Source organism: Dasypus novemcinctus, chromosome 31, assembly GCF_030445035.2.
Source record: "Dasypus novemcinctus isolate mDasNov1 chromosome 31, mDasNov1.1.hap2, whole genome shotgun sequence".
Classification (NCBI taxonomy): domain Eukaryota; kingdom Metazoa; phylum Chordata; class Mammalia; order Cingulata; family Dasypodidae; genus Dasypus; species Dasypus novemcinctus.
In genome coordinates this window covers 37,373,752-37,398,610 of record NC_080703.1, presented here as the reverse complement: position 1 = coordinate 37,398,610, position 24,859 = coordinate 37,373,752, and the positions used below count along the sequence as shown (strand labels likewise).

Here is a 24,859-nt window from a genome sequence, read left to right as displayed (position 1 = left end):
TGTAGTGTTATCAAGCAGTGATACCTTCACTGTCTGCTCCAGGGCCATACATATGCCAAGAGCCCTAGGCAGCTTGGCCTTGACTGATTGTACCGCTTCCCCTCGATGGTTCAAGGCCTAATCCTAATCTAGGACAAATCTTGTTTTCATGTGGATAATGCCATGCCGTTGCCCAGTTAATGCTAAATCTTGCTCTTGTGGATTTGACTCATGCCTATTCTTGATTGAGTCTTTCTGAGCTGATTTTTCAAACATGGATCTAGTACGCTATGGCTCAATGTTTTGTGAATTTTTAGAAAAGAAAAGGCTTACAAGTAAGTGTTTGCTTGGTTAGGTATTTTGAACAGCTTTGGCATTGGCCTGCTTAAGACGACATTGGACATGGTACACACATGTGTGCTAACATGCATGTTACCATATATGTTATTATGTAACTTTATTATTAATTACAAACACAATACATACATTAATTACAAACACAATAGCTACTATTTAACAATAGCTACCAATAATAGAAAGTACAAAACATGTAGCATACGGTATGTCATTGACTCCTCATAACGTCCGTATGAGGTAGATATTAACATTCCTATTTTACAGAGATGCAAACTGAGTTAGACTGAGATTAAGTAACTTGCCCCAGTCACAGAAATGATACATAATGGATATATATTTTGAAGTCTATGATGGAAAAGCTCATATTCTTTCCAATTCACTACCTTAACTTCCATACAGAACTTTATTATGAATGTAGTTAGTAACAATTTACTGTGGTTAGGATTCTATTAGAAATACATAAACTAAGTAAAGGAATTGTTACTTATGGAAATATAGATGACAATTAATCTCTAGTAGAAGAAAATCTACCAGTATGCCACTCTAACAGTGGCTTGATTGAGAATTCCCATCCTGTTTTCAAAGTTTTAGTGCTCTAATTTTCTCTCATCAGGGAAACTATAATCCAATTTAAACAACTTTAGAACATTATATAAAATAACTACTCCAATTATTTTTATTTACTGTATTGGTCTGTATGTACTACAAAATTCTATGAGTTTATCAGCAGCAGAATCAAAGTACTTTTTATGCAGTAATATGCTTTATCTTCCTTAATAGGAGAAATGATCACACTCAAATTCAATTGTGTAAGGAATAAACAGAGCTGCATTAACAGCATTTCCATTCTCTTAATAAGAACCAAGATTTTTAAAAGTGTTATCCATTCAACAATTACATATAGCTGTCATTATATGTCTAGCTCTTTCAAGCACATAAGACACTGGGTGTACAAGGATCTTTGTCCTCATGGAACTTAAATTCTTGGAAAAGGCTATAGAAAATAAAAATAAATAAATGAACATAACTGAGGAAATTACGTTGGAGGTTAAAACTCATTAAGTGCTATGGAATAAAAATAAAATGGAGGGTAGCATTTCCATATACCGTCTTATTGTTAACACCTTGTACTGATGTGGGACATTTATTATAATTGATAGCCCATTTTTATAACTGTAATATTAGCTATAATCTATGGTTTAACTTAGGGTTCACTATGTAGTGTAGTTATGTGAATTTTAATAAAACTTTTTATCCTGTTATCATTTTTACAACCTAACGTTTCCCCTTTTAATCACATTCAGATCTATATTCAAGTACTGCTAATTATGTTCACAATGGGAATCCTGTATCTTATACATGATTGTTCTGTAAACCCACAATTCTCTAATAAGGACAAAAAAGGAAGACAGGGAAAGGAAAAGTAGAAATGCTGGGAAGACGTGAGACACAGTCTTAAGTAGGGCGGTGAGGGCGGGCCTTACTGAGAGGGAGAGTTCTGAATAGAGAAAGGAGGAAAAGGCAAATATCTGGGGAAGAGCATGCCAGATACATTGTAGTTAAACAGCCCAGCCCCAAAACAGGAGCGAAGAACAGCAAGGAGGTCAGGGTGCTTGGAGCTGAGGGACAGAGAAGTAGGAGGTAAATTGAGGAGATGACAAGCACCAAGGCCTCTGTGACCTTTCAGGCTCTTGTAAGAATGTTGCCTTTTACTCTGAGTAAAATAAAGGGTTATTGTGGTGGGCAGGGAGGAGGAACACAATAGGATCTGACTTATAATTTTAAAAGATCACTATAGATAATGTGTTGAAAATAAACCATAGAAAGTCAAAAGACAGGAAAGCTAGGAAACTACTGTAACAATTCTTTTTTTTTTTAAGATTTCTTTATTTATTTAATTCCCCTCCCCCCTCCCCTGGTTGTCTGTTCTTGGTGTCTATTTGCTGTGTCTTGTTTCTTTGTCTGCTTCTGTTGTTGTCAGCGGCACTGGAAGTGTGGGCGGTGCCATTCCTGGGCAGGCTGCTCTTTCTTTTCACGCTGGGCGGCTTTCCTCACGGGCGCACTCCTTGCGCGTGGGGCTCCCCCACGCGGGGGACACCCTTGCGTGGCACGGCACTCCTTGCACGCATCAGCACTGAGCATGGCCAGCTCCACACGGGTCAAGGAGGCCCGGGGTTTGAACCGCGGACCTCCCATATGGTAGACGGACGCCCTAACCACTGGGCCAAAGTCCGTTTCCCCGTAACAATTCTTGAATGAGGTAATGATGACTTGGATCAGAGAAGCAGCAGTAGAGGTGGGAGAAGCTGTCAGATTACTACTGTATTTGATGGTGGTGCCAACATAATTTTCTGATGGATTGATTGTGGGACATAGACAGGTTTTGAGCCTGAACAATTTCAATGATGGCATTATCAACTGAGATGAGGAGTATAAGATGGAGAACCTCAGCTGTTTTTAAGTGAGCATAAAATATTGTTGCAGGAGAGGGGGAAAAATGAGATGTGCAGTTTTGAACATGTTGAATTTGAGACATTTAATGTATATTCTAGTGGGGGTATATAGCAGTTGGATATGCGAGTCTGGAATTTTGGAAAATAATGTGCCAGAATTTTAAATTTGGGTTTTATGGGTATATTGATGGAATTTTAAGTCCACAAGGCTGGATGAGGTTACCTAGGGAGTGAGTGTAAATGGAAAAGAAAAAAGAAAAAAGGAAATCTATCTCAGATGTTCTAATATTTTAAAAATCAGGAAGAAATGATAACAACAACAAAAAAAGACAAAGAAAAATCAGGAAGAAGGGGAGGAGTCATCAGTGGATACTGAGAACACCCAGTACGGTAAAAAAGAAAACTGAGATATTTTGGTGTCTTAGAAGCCAAGTATAGACAGTGTGTCAAAGAGAAGGAAGGACTTCCACTTCTGGTTGTGATGTAGAAAGTTGCAAAAGACTGTCCCTTTCAGTTTAAAAAAAAAAACAAGCTACATAAGGTACCAAAATCATATATTAGTTTAACTCATCAGAAAGCTGAGGATATAAAGAAACTTAATTGTATTAAATTCTAGAAAGTTAGGAGTCCTTCATAAGAGAGAAAAGACCCACAGTTGTCCTTATCACCAAGAAAATGGAAGGAGGAGGAAGTATATGTCATATGAGTGCATACAGATAGATAGGCTGAGCTTTAACAAACTCCTGTTGGCCACTTGGCCTGTCTGATGGGGATTTTGAGGAGCCCAGTCACAGATCAAGTCTACATCCACTGGTCAACCACCTCCCATCTACATCCACTGGCCAGCCACCTCCCATGGGCTTTCTGTGAAGTGCACAAGGGAGTACGGCAAAGGCTGGACTCGTGGAAGGAGAGCTGAGAAAGAGCTCGGCTGCTGATGGTTCATGCTGTCTCCCGAGGACAAGGCAGTCACATGCTCTTGGCTGGGAGTGTGGGAGCAAAGCAGAGAGAAATCCATCTGAGGCAATTTGGTCTTTGGGCTATCAAGATTTGGGACTGAGAAGGAAGGTAGAGTGAATGAAACCTCTCTAAAGCGTTCTGAGATACCATGGATGAAAATCCAGGCTCTGTCTATAGGCTGGAGGAGGTGCAGTAAGGCTAAGAAAGATTTCCTGAAATACAGAAGACTGGGGACAGTACTAGAGAGCAAAGAGAATTCCACAGCGACCCCCCAAATTTGGTAGACTACCTTCATATTATCTTTTAATATCTCACAAGGTTAATGTTCTTGCCAGTCCAGTCTTCCTTTCTCCAGGCTAAATAATTTAAGGAAGTATGTAGATAATATTAAGGTAGGCTGTTATATCCCATTGTCCAGAAATAAAACAGAAGAGAGGATAAATTAATTTATTTTGTGGATTATATAAATTCTAGTTGTTTGAAAACAAGGGTATGGGACAGATCTGTATCCAATGGAATATATGTCTCTAAGACTTTTCTTCTAGTTAAAATGTTCAATCAACATATATTGGCTTAAAACGCAGTATAAATGAGGAGTATTAATAGTATTAATATTGCCTTATATGTACATTAATATACACTAATATGAACACAGTCTAATTAAAACCCCCAAAATAGAATTGGTATTCAAAGTTTTATTCTATGATTAATGAATATATGAACAAAACTGCTAAAAAGCTAGCTGGCTCTTTTGCAACTAAATGGTATCATTTTAGCATCACTTTTATTTTTTTATTTTTTTTTTCTTTTTCAGGCATTTTTTTTAATTGATTTTGTAAAAATATTACATTAAAAAAATATGAGGTCCCATTCGACCCCACCACCCCCACCGCACCCCTCCCCCCCCAGCAACACTCGTTCCCATCATCATGACACATCCATTGCATTTGGTAAGTACATCTTTGGGCACCTCTGCACCTCATGTCATTGGTCCACATCATGGCCCACACTCTCCCCCATTCCATCCAGTGAGCCCTGGGAGGATTAACAATGTCCAGTGATTGCCCCTGAAGCACCATCCAGGGCAACTCCAAGTCCCAAAGGCGCCTCCACACCTCATCTCTTCCTGCCATTCCCCATACCCATCAGCCACCATGTCCACTTTTCCCACTCCAATAGCATCACTTTTACAGGATAGTTTCCTGCTTTGTCTTTCCTCAGAGATTAGAAGACTTTGGTATATGGTAGGAAGACAATGTTGCCCATTCAAAATTCGTAGCTGTGATAGCATGTCCTAGGAGTCCGTGCAACTGAGCTAGCCTCGAGAGCGTTGTTAAAGGACGAGGTTGCTTTCCCTCCATTTTTGTCATCAGATGTAATCTTAGCCTTGAGAAACCAGCATCAGAGTTTTTACAGCTAATAAGTTCCATGAATGAAAGCTGACTGCTGTAATAGTTAAAAGTATTTCAATACTATGTTTTCACAATAAATTGGTTGTTATTTTTCTCTTTTCTCTGCTGGTAAAAGTGTTAATAGTAATAATAATTAATAGTAAACTATTAATAGTAAAAACTGTTAGTATGAGAAATAGGGTCATCCAGTGATTGCACCTCATTGTAATAGGGATGTCAACACATGAGAGAGAGCAGACATGTTTCAAAAAATTGAAAAGCATGGGAGGAGGGAAGGGAGGAGGGAGGGAGACAGGGAGGAAGGGAGGGAGGGAGGGAGTGAGGGAGGGAGGGAGGGAGGAAGGAAGGAAGGATTTGTAGGAACAAAACAAGAGAAAAAAAAGTAAGAATTACCTTTTTAACATTTGAGGTAGAATGAATGGAAAATGTGACTCCCCAATCTTTGAAGAACTGTAGTGTTTTAATTGTCATGTCACAGTTTGATAAGACTTTCCTGTCCCTCTCTATTTTCATCTAGATCTTCCTTTCCATGCCAATCTTTCTCTTACTTTAAGAATAGTTATTTAAAATAAACTTATAAAGAAAATCTGTTCTGTTCAGTATCCTTTCTTTTAAATTTTTCATTTTTTCCCAATATGTAGTAATTATTTTCTGGTTTTCCCTAAACTATTTTCAATTCCTTTTTTCCATTTCCCCACAATTTATCACTCTCCTTATTTATAATATCCCCCATCTCTAGCACCTGTTTTTTGCAGTGTATTAGAATAATTCAGGCATAAACAGTATCTTCATGTATATTCAAAAGGTGTTTTTATTTCCAGATCTGTAAAAAATCAGTCTTTAAAAATATTCTCTTCTCACTTCTTCAAATGTTCACTTGATTAAACTATTTGAAGGAGGCAAACAATAATTTTAAGGACCAGTTGATTGTAAAGTGTTTTATATCGACCCTTCTTCAAGTTCCTAACCAGCGATTCCTAATTTATTATCTATCTATTAACCTCCTGGACCAGAAGTAATTTGGAACCAGGAGGATTAAAAAGGAGAGGATTATGTTCTCTTCTATCTTTTTCTATTTACTTTTCAATACACCTTTGGGGAATTATATATTATTGAGATATTGATTAACTTAAAGCAATTATGTTTAGGTCTATACTGCTATTGCGTGCACTGTGGTATCATTCATTTGCTATCATTGCATATCATAATATGAATCTTGGAATAGTTTCTTATACATGGAATTAAAGAAAGTGGAAACTGGCACTATGATTATTGGCTTCCATATTTGTTCATATTAGCATAGATTAAGTTTTCGTGCCAAGAAAAAAATATTAAATTTATGCATCTTTGGTTTAATTTCTTTATCCATTTACTCCACAAACATTTGTTGAATGTTTGTTGTATACAAGAATTTACCAAACTGACATGGCCCCAGCCCTCCTATGAGCAATGATCTAGTAGAAAATGCAAGAAAATAGTAAACAGAAAAACTAATAACTTCATAGATATGACTTGAAATGTAATAATGATTATATTTCCACGAAGGAAATAAATAAGGTCCAATGAATGAGAAAAAATAAATGAGAAAACTACATCTTTGATGAAGATAGAAAGAAATATGTCTATGTATTTGAGAGTTACCTTGGAAGCAAAATTTTTCCAGTGAAAATCTGTAGTCAACATAGTTGAAGGGATAGAATTATAGAGATAGATTGAGCTGTGTGGATCTTTTCATAAAAATGTGTTACAAAAATCCAGGGTTTTACCAAACTAAACTTGAATTTTCTCTTCCATAGATAACCTTATATTGAAGCAGCCCATAAGGATCACACTTGAGAGGGACCTTGATAAAGGAGTGCTGCTATATGCAGTCAACTCACTGATGGTTTAAGTCCATGAAATGCCCTCACAGTACAATTGGCCAGTGCTTGCTTGACCAAGAAACTGGGCCCCATTACCTGGCAAAGTTGACACATGAGCCCAACCATCACAGTTCACCCCTTGTCACCTTGGGAGCCATACACTTCACCTTAAACCACACTCAATCTCTACATAAAAACAATAACAGACATATTTTTTGCCTAACAATACTCAACTCTCCTTTGTACAACCAGAAATGCCCTAAATATCTCTAGCATGGGGTACAAGTCTTTAGGTAATATTCACTCTTAAACTTGACATCCTATAATGTAAAAATTATGACATGAAACTAATCCAACTTATGTCATATGAGAAGAAAACAAAAATATTTGTTTTATGTACATAGGCAAACATACTTACAACAGAGCAAGGAGTAAATATTCATGACCATTACAGTCCTCAGTTCTGTAAATTGTCACATGGTTGAAGTTTGTATTTATCACTACCTTCTCACACGACCCATTTCATGTTCTCTTTACCCTCAGCTGGCCATGGTACTTGGCCTGGTGGGGTGACCTAAACAATTCCTGAAGTTTCTGGGCCACCGTTAGTCCTGCCTGGATTGGGTTGTTGTAGTTTTCCATTGTCTTTAATCAAAGGGAATGGTAGTGCTAAGACATGTCCTAGGGAATCTCCTGTTTTTGGACAAACTCTTTTTACCTCCATTGTGTCATTGCAGTCTTATTTTCCCTTGATTGTCAGGATCGATCACCCCAGCCAGGACAGTAATTCCCTTCTTTGCCTGTTGATGTTGAAACATGAGGATCCCAAAGTGGCCAGGTGGCTGTCTTAACTTCCAGTTCAATGGAATCATTGTTGTGTCCCCTGGTGGAACACTCCTCCTTTTGGAGCTAAGACCAGTAGACCAGCAGAGGTTAATGGTGCAGGAACAGTAAGGAAAATTTTCCTCGTGGATCACTAAGGGTAATAGTGAGTAGTGCCACTCCTATTTTCACCCCTTGATTCCTGGACCCATGAATCCTGGCTATGGGAGAAAGAACACCACAGAGTGAATATTGATTTAGAGCATACACAGCCTCCTGGGGAATACTGTTCAAGTCCTGCAAGGTATTGCCACCTAGTTGGCACTGTAATTGAGTCTTCAAAAGGCCATTCCACCATTCTATCAAACCAGCTGCTTCAGGATGATGGGGGACATAGTAAGACCAGTACCAGTGAATTCCATGAACATGTGCCCATTCCTGTGTATCATTTTCTGTGAAATGGGTTCCTTGATCAGAAGCAATGCTGTGTGGAATACCATGACAGTGGAAAAGGCAATGTGTAGGTCCATGGGTGGTAGTTTTGGCAGAAGCATGGCATTCAGGGAAGGCAAGCCCATATCTGGGGTATTTTTCTATTCCATTTAGAACAAATCACTGCCCCTTCCATGATCTAAGTGGTCCAGTGTAATCAACCTGCCATCAGGGCAGGCTAATTACCTCAGGGAATGATGCCTTCTCAGAGGATAGGTAAGTGTGGGTCTCTGCTGCTGTCAGATTGGACACTCACAGTGTAGCCATGCCAGACTTGGTGAGGAGAAGTCCATGTTGCTGAGCCCATGCATAATCTCCATCCCTAGCACCATAGCCACTTTGTTCATGAGACCATTGGGCAGTTAGGGGAGTGTCTGGGGGAAAGAAGTTGATTGATATTCACAGAACAGGATATCTTATTCACTTGATTATTAAAATCTGCTTCTGCTGAAGGAACCTTCTGGTGAACATTCATGTGAGACACAAATATCTTCATGCTTTTGCCCACTCAGAAAATTCTATCTACACACTTCTTCCCCAGACAACTTGGTCACCAATTTTCTAATCATGTTCCTTCCAAATGCCTTACCATCCTGCTAAACCATTGCTGACAGCCCATAAATAGTGTGCAAATGCACTTGCAGCCATTTCTCCTTCCAAGCAAAATTAACAACCAGGCGCACTCTTCAATATTCCACCCGCTTGGAGGAATTCCCCTCACAACTGTCTTTCAGATATATCCCACAATGGAGCTGCAGTGCTGCAGCTGTCCACTTTTGGGTGGTACTGCATATCACGCAGAACCATCTGTAAACCAGGCCTGAGTTTTCTCTCCCTCAGTCAACAAATTGTTAGGAACTCCCCAAGAAACCATAGCTGTGGGTGGGGGAAGAGAAGGTAATGTGGCTGGAGTGGTGACCATGGGCATTTGGGCCTTTCTTCATGCAAATTATTTGTGTCTTCAAGACCCACTTGAGAACTATCCCGTATATACCACCTCCATTTGGTGATGGTGTGCTGCTGTGCATGCCCAACTTTATACCTTTGCAGGTCAGAAAACATCCAGCTCATGATAGGCAACTCAGGTCTCATGGTAACTTGGTGATCCACGGTTAAGCATTCGATCTCTACTAAGGCCCAGGAACAGGGAGAATAGTTATATGCAGAGGATGGCAGGGTTTTGCTCCAAAATTTTAAGGGTCTGCATTGTAATTCTCCTATAGGGGCCTGGCAAAGGCTCCAGATGGCTTCTCTATTTGCCACTTACACTTCCAGCACCATTGGATCTGCTGGATTATATGGCATAACTGGCAAAGCAGCTTACACAGCAGCCTAGACCTGTCACTGAGCCTCCCCTTGTTCCATTCCCCACTCAAAACTAGTAGATTTTTTGGTCATTCAATAAATGAGCTGTTGTGGTACACCTAATTGAAGAATACGTTGTCTTCAGAATCCAACTAGGACAAATAGGTGTTTTGCCTGTTTTTTGGTCATAGGAGGGACCATATACAACAGCTTTTCCTTCGTTTTAGAAGGGATAACTTGTCATGCCCCACACCACTGGACATCCAGAAATTTCATGGAGGTAGATAACCTTTGTGTTTTTGTTGGTTTTATCTCCCTTCCTCTGACGTCAAAACACCTTGCCAATAGGTCTAGTGTAGTTGCTATCTCTTGCTAACTAAGACCAAACTACATATCATCAATATAATGGACCAATATGATATCTTGTGGGAAGAAGGGATGATCCAGTTGCCTGTGGCAATATTATTACATTGGGCTGGAGAGATTATATACTGTTGATAGTTGATATACCAAGGCAATTGAGGAAAAAGCATTTGTCAGATCAATAGCTGCATACCAGGCACCAGGGGATGTGTTGATTTTCTCAAGTAATGGTACCACATCTGGAACAGCAGTTGAAATTGGAGTCATCCCCTGATTAATTTTATGATATTCCATTCTCATGCTCAATTTCCATCTGTTTTCTGTACAGGCAAAATAGTAAGGATGAATGGGAATGTGGTAGAAATCACCACCCTGCATCCTTCAAGTCCTTGATGGTGGCACTGATCTCTGCAATCCCTAAAGGAATCTGGCATTGCTTTTGATTTACTATTTTACTAAATAGGGAAAGTTCTAGTGGCTTCCACTTGCTGTTTCCTAACATAATAGCCTTCACTCCATAAGCCAGGGAACCAGTGTAGGGATTCTGCCAGTTGTTGAGTATGCCTATTCCAAATATGTATTCCAGAACTGAGGGAATAGCCACAGAATGGGCTTGGGGACCCACTGGACCAACTCTGAATCAGGTCTGAGCTAAACCTCCATTGATAACATGAACTACATAGGCCACTACTCTGACTGTTGAACCACAGTGATGTTTTGGAACTCCTAGAATTAATGTCACTGATCCTGTGTCTAATAATCCTCAAAATGTCTGATCATTTATTTTTCCCCAATGCACAGTTACCCTGGTAAAAGGATATAGGTCTCTTTGGCCTACAGAGAACAACCACACATCTCTTCATGGAAAATGGAGTTAGTCTCACAAATTTATTCTTCACAGTCCTGATGAAAGGTGTGTCCTCTAAACATTCCTGGGATGGGTAAGCAGGCCTTACATGCTAAATCAATTCTAACATTCCTATCTCTTTAAGCCTTGGGACCCCTCATCTACAGTATACCAGGACAGTTCTGGCACTTTGACTTCTGATAATGTTGGCATCTTTTGATCCATGTTTCAGTTAGTCATCCAAACAATCTGTTAAAGCCCTTTCTAACCCATTGAGCTACAAAATTGAATCCAGAGTCTCTATCTATCAATAAATTCAGCCTGATCAAACTTTATATTTCTTCCACCATTATCCCACACCCTTAATATCCATTCTCACAAAAATTGACCTCATTTCTGTCTATATCAATTGGAAAACTCATGCAGTTATTTGGGAGTATAATGTAGTTCCTCATGGGTCACAATTTTCACCTCATCTTTCAGGATTTGTTGTGACTTTAGTCTAGTTATAGGTCTGAAAGTAAAGAGGGGTGGTGGGGGTGAATAACAAAAAGTATTAGAAGTGTCTTGCAAGCCAATTACCTGTGGTCATTCCATTGCAGGTGAGACAGAATTAATCTCTTCAAATGGAGGCATATTCCTTGAGGCAGACTAGAGATTGAATGGTTCTTTCCTCAGGGCAGAACATTAAAAGTTTATCTGGCAAAGACTCAGCAGAATTTAGGGTTTTCAATGTCCTCACTGCCATCATTATCAACCCATATATCTCCACCCCAATTTTCAAGATTCCATTTCTTTCCAATCAGTGTCCTCATTTTAACAGCAGACATCTTGCAAAGCTGAGATTTTAGTTTCTGGTGTAACTCTGCTACTCACACAATGAGACTCTGGGTCTGATTTTCAGACATCTCAAGTCTGTAGCTGCATGAAACAACATTTTCTTTCAGGACACACATAGAAACTTTCACATCAATCATGCATTACTTTACTTGCAAATGAAGCCTTCAGCTCATCCCTTTCTCTTATAACTGTATCCAGTGATTTTAGGAACAAAGCCAGCCAACATCATTGTACCTTTTAACTCCACAAAATTCTGTTAAGGTGTCAAAAACACTCTTACCCAGAGTCTTTGCAGGGAAGTAGCAGTGTCCAGAGGTGACAGTTTGTGTATCTTTATTGCCAACTCATGCCATGGACTATCGGTGGCCTCTTGATTATTGAAAGCAGAGTAATTAGTGCCTTTGAAACTTATCAGTGTAGAAAGCCAATTGCAGAAACACCTAGAAACAGTTCAGAAATCCCATTTTTAAAAAAGATTCTGTTTCTCCAGAACCAGTCCTGGTACAAAGCTATATTGGCCAGATTTCTCTAGGGAAACATAACTGAGAGGAGGTATCTATAAATATGAGATTCATAAAATTGTCTCCTGTGACCATGGGGATGCATGAGTCCAAATTCTGTAAGGTAGGCTGCAAGCCAGGAACTCCAATGAAGATTCTCAATGAGTTCCCCAGAATAAACTGGCTGTCTGAAGTAAAGATGGAAATTCTCTTTCCCGACTCTGAAACCACTTGTCCTTTTAAGGCCTTAAACTGATTGGATGAGACACCTTTCATTGCTGAAGGCAATCTCCTCAGTTGATTATAGATGTAATCAGCCTTAGATATAATCAACTCATTGATGATTTAAGTCCAGGAAATATCCTGACAATACAATTTGGCCAGTGCTTGCTTAACCAAACCACTGGGCACCATTACCTGGCCAACTTGACACATGAGTCTAGTCACCATTATCTGGCCAACTTGACACATGAGTCTAATAATCACACTTCTTTTTACTACTGTCAACCTACATATAATCTTAAGATTAGTTGGAAAATTTGCATGTGTAATTTTGTAAACCTCATTACTTTTTAAATTTTTGTCATACTTTTTTAATTGACTCCCAATGTATGATTAGACTTTATCTTATAACTCTGATGGATAAGTTACCTAAATATTTTCAGTACCATCTATCTATTACTGAGCAATGATCTTACTGCCCGATATGCACAAAAGCCAATACCATGACACCAGGATTTTGAAAAAAAAAAGAGTTTTATTTCAAGGTCAACCATCAAGGAGAAAGGGGGCAAACTCAAGCCTGTCTCCTTGATCTAATAATTAAGGGAGATATGTAGGATGGAAAAAAAGGGATGTGGGAATAGTGATGTGGATTCAGGATCACATATCCTGATTGGTTGCTTATTGGACTGTCTTTATATGATTATGCCTGGGCCAGATCTTATGTTCCTTGTTGAGAAATACTCTCACATGTCACTTGCCTCCTATGACTCCTCACCCCCATAATCCTGGTTCCAAAGAACGTGATTTTTGTTTCTGGCATCTCAGGGGTTGTTCAAAGGGCAAGAATCTGTGTCAGCACATACTCCAATTTCCCACTTGTGGATAAGTTTGACTGCCTATAATACAAACTCAGGAAAGAATTTTAGTTATGGGAGAGGAAGAAATCCTGATGAGTAGGTTTTGGCCTGAATCTTGATCTTTAGTTAGTACTCCTGGCTATCTTGTAAACTCACCAGCTTCATGATGTGTTTGGAAATTCTTCATTTCTGAGAATTTGAACTGAAGTTAATGACATATACTTTTATCCTGTTTCCCTTAACTTTTACTCTTATTTGAGGTTGAAAGAATGCTGACATTATTTTTCTAATTTAGTCACCTCATTTTTTATACTTGGTTTGGTGAAAATCAAGGAATAGATCATCAAAGAAAATAAAGGAAACATTTATTTAATTAAAATAAAATGAAAATAGCAGCCTTTACCTAATGTCCACTCTGGGCTGAGACTGAGCTAAATATTTGCAAATATGAAATTATTTACTATCTACAACAATTCTATGAACTTGCTCTCAGTTTAACCCTAGAAACTGAAGTTTGCAAAACTGAAGCAACTGCCAAAGGGATATGGCTATAAAAATCCAGAAAAGGACTAAAAGCTGATGTGTCTAATCTAAAAGGCCATGTCCTTATCTACTAAATTATGGTTCTTCCCAACATCAATTCAATAATCCATCTGCCATATCTGCGTGGTAAATTTCTCTAACATTTCTTCCGGAGAGAAAGGGCCCTTGGATTCTTGTTTTATTTAGTCAGTTATCATCTATTTCTATCATAGTTTGTTTTGATATTCAAAAGGTGATTTTAATGGATAATAAAGTTTGAAAAGCTTTGTACTAAGTCAGTTACTCTCTTCCACCTGTTTCCATTTTTCATGATTGGCTTGTAGAGTCTTGTTTGCTAATGTCTCTTCCTGCATTCTCTTTTACTCGAGAATTTTTTCCAGATTTTTTTCTTTACTCTTATTTTAGAGGGATTTGGGGAGGGAATGGTGATAAGTGCTGTATTTAATCTGCCATGATTAACCTAATGACTTTTTTTTTTTAAGATTTATTTTTAAATTTATTTCTCTCCCCTCCCCCCAAGTTGTCTGTTCTCTGTGTCCATTTGCTATGTGTTCTTCTGTGTCTGCTTGTATTCTTGCCAGTGGCCCTGGGAATCTGTATCTCTTTTTGTTGTTTCATCTTGCTGCATCAGCCCTCTGTGTGTATAGCCCCACTCCTGGGCAAGGCTGTGCTATTTTCACACAGGGTGGCTCTCCTTACAGGGTGCACTCCCTGCATGTGGGGCTCCCCTACATGGGAGACACCCCTGTATGGCACGACACTCCTTGCACGCATCATCACTGCATGTGGGCCAGCTTCATGGCACAGGGTTTGAACCTCCATGTGGTAGGTGGGTGCTCTATCCATTGAGCCAAATTCACTTCCCCTAATACCTTTTGTTATTTAAAAAAATAACTTTCGCCCTTCTTGTCTGAGGGAAAAGATATGTGCTTATATACACTATTAATCTTAAGTTAGTAAACCAAATGTATACTGGATTTGCTTTTACAATGATACTTTTTAAAAACTATATATAGTATTTTGCATCATACACACATTTATACAAATTATGTATATGTATATATTTGAAATTTACAGATTTATCATGTTTCACCATTTCTTATCTAAAGCAGAGAAAGCATTGCCTTTGTGTAAACTACGTAAAGTGCTTATAGGGGAGACTCACCAAGGCTTATCTGCTAATAAAAAAAATCCGAATTCCATTTGAGACTCTGGGGTTGGTTGTAGTTCAGATCTGCTTTACAAAACCTGGTAGTAAGCCTTTGATGTGCCTGAAATTGATCAACCTTAGCTCCTGGATGATGTCATCTGTTTATTGTCACAATTCAGTATTTAAATAATGCAATGAAAAAATCCCAGAATAACACTAAAGGAAAGTAAACCAGCCAGAGACTTCCAATAATAAGCAGATTTCCTCTCTCTTTCTCCTTTTTCTAATTCCATTTTCAAAATTGTAATAATAAGTGACCTGATCTATATACCATCACTATAAATTTGTAAATAATTAAACAATATTTACTATGACAGTTTTCAAAGTATAGTTGTATATTTTGGAAGAGGTTTCTAATGAGCTGAAATGATTCCTCAGAGGTCAACTTATGATATTTTGGTGGTAACGTAGTAGAATCTTTTGACTTGAAAGTTAGTTGGCAAAATGCTGAGCCACTGAAAAATTCACATTGACTTTATGATGAATGGTTAAATCTCCCAAAGATTCAGCAAGCCAAGAAATTCCCTACTGAGAGCTTGTTCTGACAGTTCTTATGCAGGCAAAATTCTTTCTGAAATCAATGTCCTTCGCCAATAGAATCCAATTCCTTTCCCTGTCAAGTTAATACTGACAATGTTTTCCTTCCTGCAATGTGTAGATCTGATAGCTTTTTGAATATAATGTCCTTGTAGTGGATGCTTCCAAAATGAATTTTATTCTGACTTCTCTATGAGCATTTGAAAAGTCTTTCTCCCCCTTACTTCCACTCTACTTTCCTATTCCAACCATTTAGGAAGTATCATCAAGGTGTCTAAATGATCACCATTTTTGTACAGAAGAGTCAATCATAGATGCTTTGGTCTTAAATTCAGCTCTTTGTGCTGTAAAGGAGAGAACATGGTGTGATTGCAAGAGCCAGTATTAGGGTGAATATAAAAGAAATTAAAATAAATTAACACATGCTGATTAATCTGGGCAGGAGTTTAAGACTGGGAGTGAGTTTGAGATGGGCAGCATGAAATGATGCTTTCAGTTTCTTTTTCCCTGATTTTTCACAGTGTAAGTACAAGCAAAGCTGAAGCAGACCATATTTAGAGGCAAAGGTTTTAGGAAGAATGGGTGAATTATTTTAAGACTTCTCTACTACTGAACTACACAATTTTTAAGTGACTGGCAAAGTGTTAGATCCTTAAAGAAGAAATAGAAGAAATAAGATCTGTAGAGAAATGAAAGCCAACAAAGACTGGAATTGATATTATCTTCATAATTATATACTTGAAATTGCACGTAGTGCTCTATATTACCAAAAACAAAAACTAATGACAGCAAAAAGGAAGGAAGACCCACCAAGTTGTAATCTTTGAAAATTCATTTGAGTGTTCCAAGTAGCTAAAAATGAAAATAATTTATGTTTTGAAGACAGTCCCTATGGGATGGAATTTCAAAATGAGTTTATAAGTTTGCTAAAGGATTTTCAAAAGTTATTTTAACAATACAGAATTTTTATCTGGTATGCCAAGTTTAGAATCAAATATTTTATAAAGAGATAATTTTCATAAAGGAGTGAAATTGTAAATTTCATACTGATATAAAAATGAATATTTGTTAAAGATCTTCTTCAACTCAGTGAGGAAACCAGGCAGATGTTATAACCAATTCAAAGGAGAATCCAAAGAACAGATAAGAAAATTGAACTGAATGTGAAAATGGAGGCAAAAGTGGTTTTACTATCATGTAAGACTTGAGGGGGAGGGTTGTTTGTCCACCAGATATAATTCATTTCATATCTATAAGAAAGAAGTATTTTGCATTGCTTTCAGTTGTCTACAAATTCCAGAGTTTTAAAGAGCTACCATAGAATCAGAATCAGATACTGCAGAGGGGTGTGTTATAGTCATTGCATAGTTTTCCGAAGAAATACACATTTTCCCCCAAACTGTAGTGTGATAAAGACTCCCTTTGCTGTATAGTCTTGATTGCTGTTTAAATGAATGCCTCCTGGGTGGGGGATGAAATAAAGAATTATACGTCCTTTTGCTACTGGATTCTGTTTAGGTTCTTGGCTATGTTGCAGAAATGAATTTCAAGAGCATGTCAGGTGAGTTGGGCCAGGAATTTATTAAGGTAGGGAGGGAAGAGAAATGGGAGAAAATAACAGAGCAGGGGTCGCAGGTAGAAAGGAAGCGGCTGAGAAGTGATACAGTGGGTCGATTTACAGACTACAATTTCCCATTACAGATTAAAAATGCACAGGTTTTACCTGCATGGTAACCATGGCACTGGGACAGGCACCAGGACAGGGTGAAGGCAAGAGAGCGTTCAGGCCATGTGCCTGCTTTTTGAACTGTTAATTTTCCATCCCCTTGCTAATGACAGGGGAGGAGTTCCAGCCGTTTGCTCTTTTGATTGATTACACCACCCATCACTCCCTAGGAGGGTCCAATGATAAAGTCCTTGAGGAATATCAGGGTTTCACCTGGCTTCTGGAGGAAATCTTATTCTGAAATGCAGAATCTTGTGGGGCATCTTCCAGCAGCCATCTTGGGGTTATTGATGTCCACATGGACTCTTTGCCAGGTTCCAGATCCATCTATTGATTTCCTATCTTACTAGCTTGCTTTATTTTTTCTGCAGCCTAGGTTTTATAAAACTTAGGGGTTAAATGAGGATACCTGCAAATGTGGTTACGAACAGAAGCACTGATGATTGGGGAAAGGGCAAAGAATGGGTTCCCTGGCCTTATGGAGGAGGCTTACCTTTTTTCCTGAAATTTTGTCTAGAATTATTGTGTTTGTTATGGTTTTGGGCACCCTAAAGTATATTTGGATTTTACTCCTCTCATTTCGTATTTGAAGGTGGGTACTTGCATCAAGATTTTTGCATGGCTCAAATGACCTATTTTACACACAAAAAAGCTTTGCAAATTAAAAAATGTTAAATAAATGGAAAGGGTTACTACGAGTAATATATGAGCACAGTGAATGCCTTAGCGAAGGGCCTATTTTTTAAATTTATTTTTGCATCTCTCCTATACCATTCCATTACGGTTTAAATCACAACCTAAGTTCTTACCATAGGTGAAGTAGCTTGTTTGCAGAGGCCACCACTGCCTCGTCCCCACACCTCACCTCTTAACAATGTGACCTTGCCACTCCCACTTCAAGAGGGGTAGTTCGTTTCCTCACATCTAGGCTGGACTTGTAACTTACTTTGAATGGAACGCAGCTGAAGTGTCATCACACCACTTCTGAAGGAGGTCTACACAAGTTCCCTGGGTTCTTTTGCCCAGCACAGAGAATTGGAGTCTAAACCAAGGTTTGATCACACCAAAGAGTTTTATTAAGCCAGTGGAAGTCAGGAGACAGACAAAGTCTCCAGTCTGCCTCTCTGAACAAAGAGGGATAGGGTTTTCCTGATTTTCAGACCAGGGGATAGGGGTGTGAAGGAATTGCTTGATTGTTTAACTGAAAGTGTGTAAGAGAAGGCCCCAGAGGTTGGGAGTGGTGGGTGTGTGTGGGGGGTAAGCATCAGGTTGCAAGTTAACTGGGTTGTAAATTGCTTATTTAACAACCATTAAGAACTGACAAAGTCCTGCTAGGTAATACATAAAGCTGTAAACAGTTCAATCTACATAAGATAATGCTAAACTAAACAAAGTTTGGCTGAGATAATACATGAAGTTGTAAACCCCTTAATAAACATAACTATTAAACAAAGGGGACCATCAAGCATTGTTAAGGTTTGACAAAAATTCAGGCATGGTAAGATAAGGGAGTACAAATGGAGGTAGTTATGAGTTAAAGTGTACACAGTTATAAAAATAAAGCATAATGTTTAAAATCAAATAAATACTTTTCAGAAATTTGTTTCATTACTTTTAAAATTAAATTAAAATTTAGTAAAATTTAATAAAATTAAATTTAATAAAATTAAATAAAATTAAATTAAAATAAATTAAAATTTATTAATTAAATGCCCATAGTTATTTGTTCCCATTCTGATTGTAAATTCCTCATTCTTACCAGGATCCAAAGAGAAAGGAGTGGAAAACAGGTATTTGCTAGGTGTAGATAAGGGAAAGGAAAACAGGAAATTACTGTGTAACTACAGACGGTTTCTCAGTAATAAGTAACAAATGCACATCTACATTGCTGTGAGCTACAAAAGTGAGATTACATAGTTAAAGTTAAAATATCATTTATTGGCTCAATCTAAAAATTAAAGCTATAGTGTAATATGTCATATGATTGCTTTGGTTTCTTTCACTTCCAGCCTTTTTTTCTTACAAAAGCCCAGCCTAGCCTGCTGGAAACACTTGGCCATAGTGACAGCCAGAACCTACCACCGTTCATTTCCAATTAAGTCACCAGATGACTTGTAGCATCAGGAGTCACACCAAGCGACACCAAGAGACATACTGCTCAGCTGAACCCAGCCTTAATTGATGAGGAAATACATTGATAGTTGAAGCACTGGTTTTGGAATAGCTTGTTTCACAGCATTAGATAACTGAAGCAAATAGCCTTAAGATTTTTGCATAGTCTAGCCGGTCTCTTCCTTCAGACTCATCCTCTGTATTCTCCTCCTTTCATATGAAGCTCCACCCACATCAAATTTATACTCTTTTTGATCTTAAAGGTAATCTTAATTTGCTCTTCTGCCCATTGCTGGCTCAACCCCATCATTGCACATTCTTATTCATAATTCAGATGACAGTCTGAATATCATTTTTTCAAAGCTGCTTCTCCTAACCCCAAAAGAGATCGTGCTCCCCATAATTATCTTAGTCTTAGTTCTTTTCCTTTATAGCTATTATCACAATTACAATGTCAAGTTATTTTAATATTTTTCTTCTTCAATTTATAGGGAGTTCTATGAGGGCAAGGAAACGTCTGTTCCTTCTGGTGGCACTCCCAGCACCTGTACAATGCCTGCAGTACAGTAGGTTCTTTACAGGTATTTGTACTTTTTAAATAAATAAATGCTTCCCAAGTACTATGAATAAATTTTTTCTTATTATTTCACTTACTATACTTTATCCTCTGAAAATTGATTTTCTGTTCCGGATAAATTCAGTGTGCTATGTATTGTGTGGTTCTGCAAACAAAGGCAATGATTGAAACTTTATCAATATACATTTTTTTCCTCCAAAGGAAATTGGTAGTTCTATCCTATTAGTTATTAGCTATTCAAAACTAGAATTAGTTGGGTTTTTTAAATGTGTGTGTGGGGGGAAGAGGATCACCAATACTAATATGAAGTAATTTATTTTCTGCCAAAAGATAAATGATAAGTTTGTCAGGACATTAATCTGGAGGAGAGACAGTTCACGGTTTTTCCACCATGCACAATCGTTGAGACTCAAAGGTTGGGGAGAGATTATTATTTAGGTTTTGTAACAGGAATATACAGGTATGCCACAAAAACTTTCATTCCCAAACAGTGCTGCTTGACGTGTCACTATCTTATTGATATATGTCTGAGCTTTAAAAACTGCCTATATATATGGAAAACGAGTATGGAAATGGAATTTCATAACCCTCAAGTCTCCTGTGAATTGCCAGGGCAGTGAACTCTCCTCACTTTTCATCAGATTGGCAGTTGTGTGGCCTCTTGACAGTGTCATTTATGATACTGAAGAAAAGACGGCAAGTATGGCTGGCTCAGGTCAAGGATCTTAAGGTATTTGTATAATGCCAAAGTGGTGAATAGGTGTATATTTTTATTTTTAAAAATGTAGCCTTCTAAAATCTCCAAAGGAATGGGGGAATTATAACACTGATTCTAACTTCTGTACTAAATCTGATTTTGGGAAAATCAAGTTTTCCTACCATTTGATGTATTTATTTCCAAACTGTGTGGGATTGTGTTAAATGATGGCTAGGGCCACGTCTAGGTGTAATGGCCATAGGTCATACAATTCATAGCCATCTATAAATGAGAGCTCCTGCATCTAGTTGGTGACAGATGTTAGTATGCAGCACATGCATGTGACAAGGATGCAGTTGTGGGAGACAGGTAAAGAATCCAGAAGATCCTGTTGGCTCTAGATCTGCTGCTGGAGTCTGAAGTCCACAGATGAGGCAGTCAGTGAAGAAAGATGGGTGTGAAGTCAGGGGAGAAAACACAAACTGGAACCTGTGAGGCTGAGCTGAAACCCCTGAGGAGGGATTGGAACCCCATCATCCTCTACCTCTCAGCACCCACCTTCGATGAGGAGGAGGGGACCTGCAGGAGGAGCTCTTGCTCTTTGTCATGGGGCTGAGCACACACTGTACCCCAAGGCTGAAGATGTGGAGGGAGAAGATCTCGAGTAGGGGTAGAAGAAGCTGTGAGCCTGGTGGCTGCCCAGATCAATCGGGTCACCAGGCATATAAGTGACAATGAGCATGAGCTATAACAACATCCAATGCTCTCCACCAAACTTTCGAATGCGAAAATACTAAGTAAATAAATGGCTGCTTCTTTACTTTTGTCTTTCAAATTTGGTGCAAAATATCTCATGATCAATACTAATCATGACATTCAGGGTAGGAAATTCTGAGAATGTAGCTAAGTTGACCCAATGCAAATCTAGGACAGCTTCATGTCAGGATCTAAGGCAGGAAAAGAAAGAAAGTAGAAAGAGGGCAACCTCCTTGAGAAATATGAATTATCTCTACGTTAACTGAAATTTTAGACTAATTGTTGTGATGTGCTTGCAGAACAAGGAGTTACCTGGTGGCAATTGCACTAATCATATGGTGTGAAATTATTAATAGAAGGTAGGCTGGGGGCAGATATGGGATGCCAGGCAGAGAGAATAACATGAGGTTATCTGTATTGACTTAGGAAAATGTCAGTTTTACCTCTGAAATAGCAAATTGCACTTCACTATGTCCTCAGTTCTGCCTTCTGTATGCCACTGCTTCAGCTCAGGCTCTGCTCAATGTTTATCTGACACATAGTGGGTAGCAGATAACTATTTATTGAAAAAGGGAATGATTAAACTGTAACAAATGCCTCTTATTGGTTTAGTCTCCTACTTTAAAAATACTTGGATGTAGCAATACCAGCACTTGAACTTCAGGCAGAAAGATTTGGAGGACATGCTTTCAACCATGTCACTGTGCTGTTCCTTGATCATTAGTCACTTTTATTGCCTACGTTATAGACTTGAGGGACATGCCTTTTGCAGCACCTCTAAGGAGCTTTTAATACTTTAGATTAATTATTTGTAAAATTCAACTTTCTAAAATATCCATACTCCATTTGGCTGCCGTACTGCAATTGCCTATGTAAATGGATGATCATATTTAATAACATTTTTTTGTCAAACTCTGGCACCCAATGAATGCTTCGCCTCTTCTCTTTTTTTTTTAAATCATGAGTTTGTTCTGAGGGATCTTTAAGAGTTGAAATTCATGTCTAAGAGGACAAGACATGGAGTGACTTGACAACCTGCTCCTGTCTGGGCTTTTTCAGAAATTGTTCAATCATTCCTTTGGGGAAAAGAAAGATGTTTACTATGTCCTTGTATTTCTATAATGTTATACATTCTCTCTTTTACTATTCCTGTGGGCTAAAACTCAAACTATGCTACTGATGGGGTAGCTGCAACTAAGAAGAGGAAGTAAACACCTGAAGTTAAAATGGGTGATTAAAGAAAATCGAGAACCTGGATTCCTAGCATAGCAGAACTGCCTGCCTCTTGTATACCCACCTTCTTCTGAACTATTATTCTGATAGAGAATGAACTCTTACGGCATTAGATGGGTCTAATTATTTATGTACTACTTTTTAAATTTAGGGCCTCTATGAACCTCAGTTTTCTCATCTGTGAAATAAAGAAATGATGCCATGCCTTAAAATATTTCGGTGGTGGTTTAAAGCAATGATTCATATGAACCATCTAGCACAAAAGTTTCTCAATAATGTTCTTTATTTTTCTTCTGATTGTATTTATTTAAGCCTCTTTCAGTTTGGGGGATACCTGGAGTATCGTCTTGCTATACTTAAACTATATAATATCTCTTTTACAGAGAAGGAAGGATTTTTTAAACTTGTGTTTCAGATAGTGTTAATTAATAGGAAATTCTCTGAGGCTTTCAGGCTGATGAGGAAAAAAATATGAGTTGAAATACATGATGGCCATTTCTTGGTTCTTTCTTTTCTCTCATATCATGAATATCAAGCTTTGGAAGAGTGTATAAAGAGAGGGGAATTGGCAGTATAAATGATCATTTCCTGAGGACTGACATCACAGCTACCCAGAGTGCTTAAAAAACATCATTTCCAAATGGCTCAATAGCAAATACAAAATGATACAGACTCCAGGTTTCTATGCATGATACAATCTACCCCTTGATGAAATTTTCTTTCAGCTTTATTGACAGGGTCTTCTCTTAAGGATTTGCTGTGTTAACAAGGGAACTCAGTATTGATCAGAGCTAATCTAGTAGTCTAGTTGACATCTCAACTCCGTCTACTTTATTTTTCATTCAAAGAAATGTTTCGTAATCTAGCTACTTCCCACTTTCTTTTTGATCAAAGAATCTCTGGGGAAGATGAAACTTGAATCAGCCTGAGGAAGTGTGATCCATGTAGGATGACCTGAATTCAGTATTACAAGGAGAAATGGACAAATTATATTGCACTATACAACTTTTGATGACATACTGATACATGATTCCTCTGTTTGAGGAAGGGCACAGGACATAGATGGAAAACTGTCCTCTGGGATCAAACAAAACAGTTCAAAATCTGGTTCTCCAGTTTACTAAAACTGAAAATTTTCAAATGTCTAAATCTCCATTTCCTCGTCTTTGAAATGGGGAATGGTAATATCTGAACACTGAGGATAATAGTATCTACCTTGAATTATTGTTTAACATGGGTTAAATGACCCAGTGTATGCAAAGAATCTGGAAAAGAGTAGTCACTCAAAGGGTAGGCATTATCTTTCTTCCCAAATCATTTGTAATTGAAGCACTTCCTATTTACTTAAAAAATTTTTTTATTGTCTTTTTTTAAAAAGTACATAAATCACACAAAATGCTACAATAAAAAATATAAAAAGTTCTCATCTACCCCACTCCCCACACCCCCCACTCCTTCCACATCGACAGCTTGCCTCGTTAGTGTGGTACATACACTGCATTTGATGAGTACATTTTGGAGCACTGCTACACAGCATGGATTATAGTTTATGTTGTGGTTTACACTCTCTCCCAGTCCATTCAGTGGGTTATGGCAGGATATATGATGTCCTGCATCTGTCCCTGCAACATCATTCAGGACAATGCCACGTCCCAAAAGTGCCCCCATATCACAGCTCTTTTTCCCTCTCCCTGCCTTCAGCAACTCCCATGGCCACTGTCTCCACATCAATGATATAATTTCTTCCATTGCTAGAGTCACAATAATTCTATAATAGAATACCAGTAAGTATACTCTAATCCATATTTCCTTTTCCTTAACTTTTTAAAATTGAAGTTTACTGTACAGACGCGAACATCCATAACCCATAAATGTACAGTATAATTGGGAACTTAAAAAACATGCATCTCATCATACAGGGCTCCCATACGCTACCCCACCACCATCACCCTGCATTGTTGTGAAGCAATTGTTACAAACTGTGAAAGAACATCATCAAAACCTTACTACTATCTATAAACAATACCTTACATTTAATGCATTTTTCCCCCAACCCACCTACGGATATAACTATTCTTGTTATAGTTCCTGAGAGAACTCTCTTCTTTTCTAACTATGGTGATTTGGAGACTGGGGAAGGAGTGGTCTTGTTCAGAGTCATAGACTTGGAGAGCTGCTAGCCCCCTCTTAACAT

At 38.2% G+C, this 24,859-nt stretch overlaps 1 long non-coding RNA gene across 2 annotated transcripts in view; it reads left to right on the top strand.

Annotated features, from left to right (window-relative positions):
* Positions 1-24,859, top strand: part of LOC101412545 (uncharacterized) — a 289,040-nt gene that overhangs the window by 178,660 nt on the left and 85,521 nt on the right. The window contains exon 5 of one of the 2 annotated variants that reach the window (XR_009184189.2): positions 19,894-19,983. This is a non-coding gene — a long non-coding RNA (uncharacterized lncRNA). Of the gene's footprint in view, positions 1-19,893; positions 20,023-24,859 lie in introns of those variants that run through there. The other variant, XR_009184190.2, reaches the window with a different exon arrangement.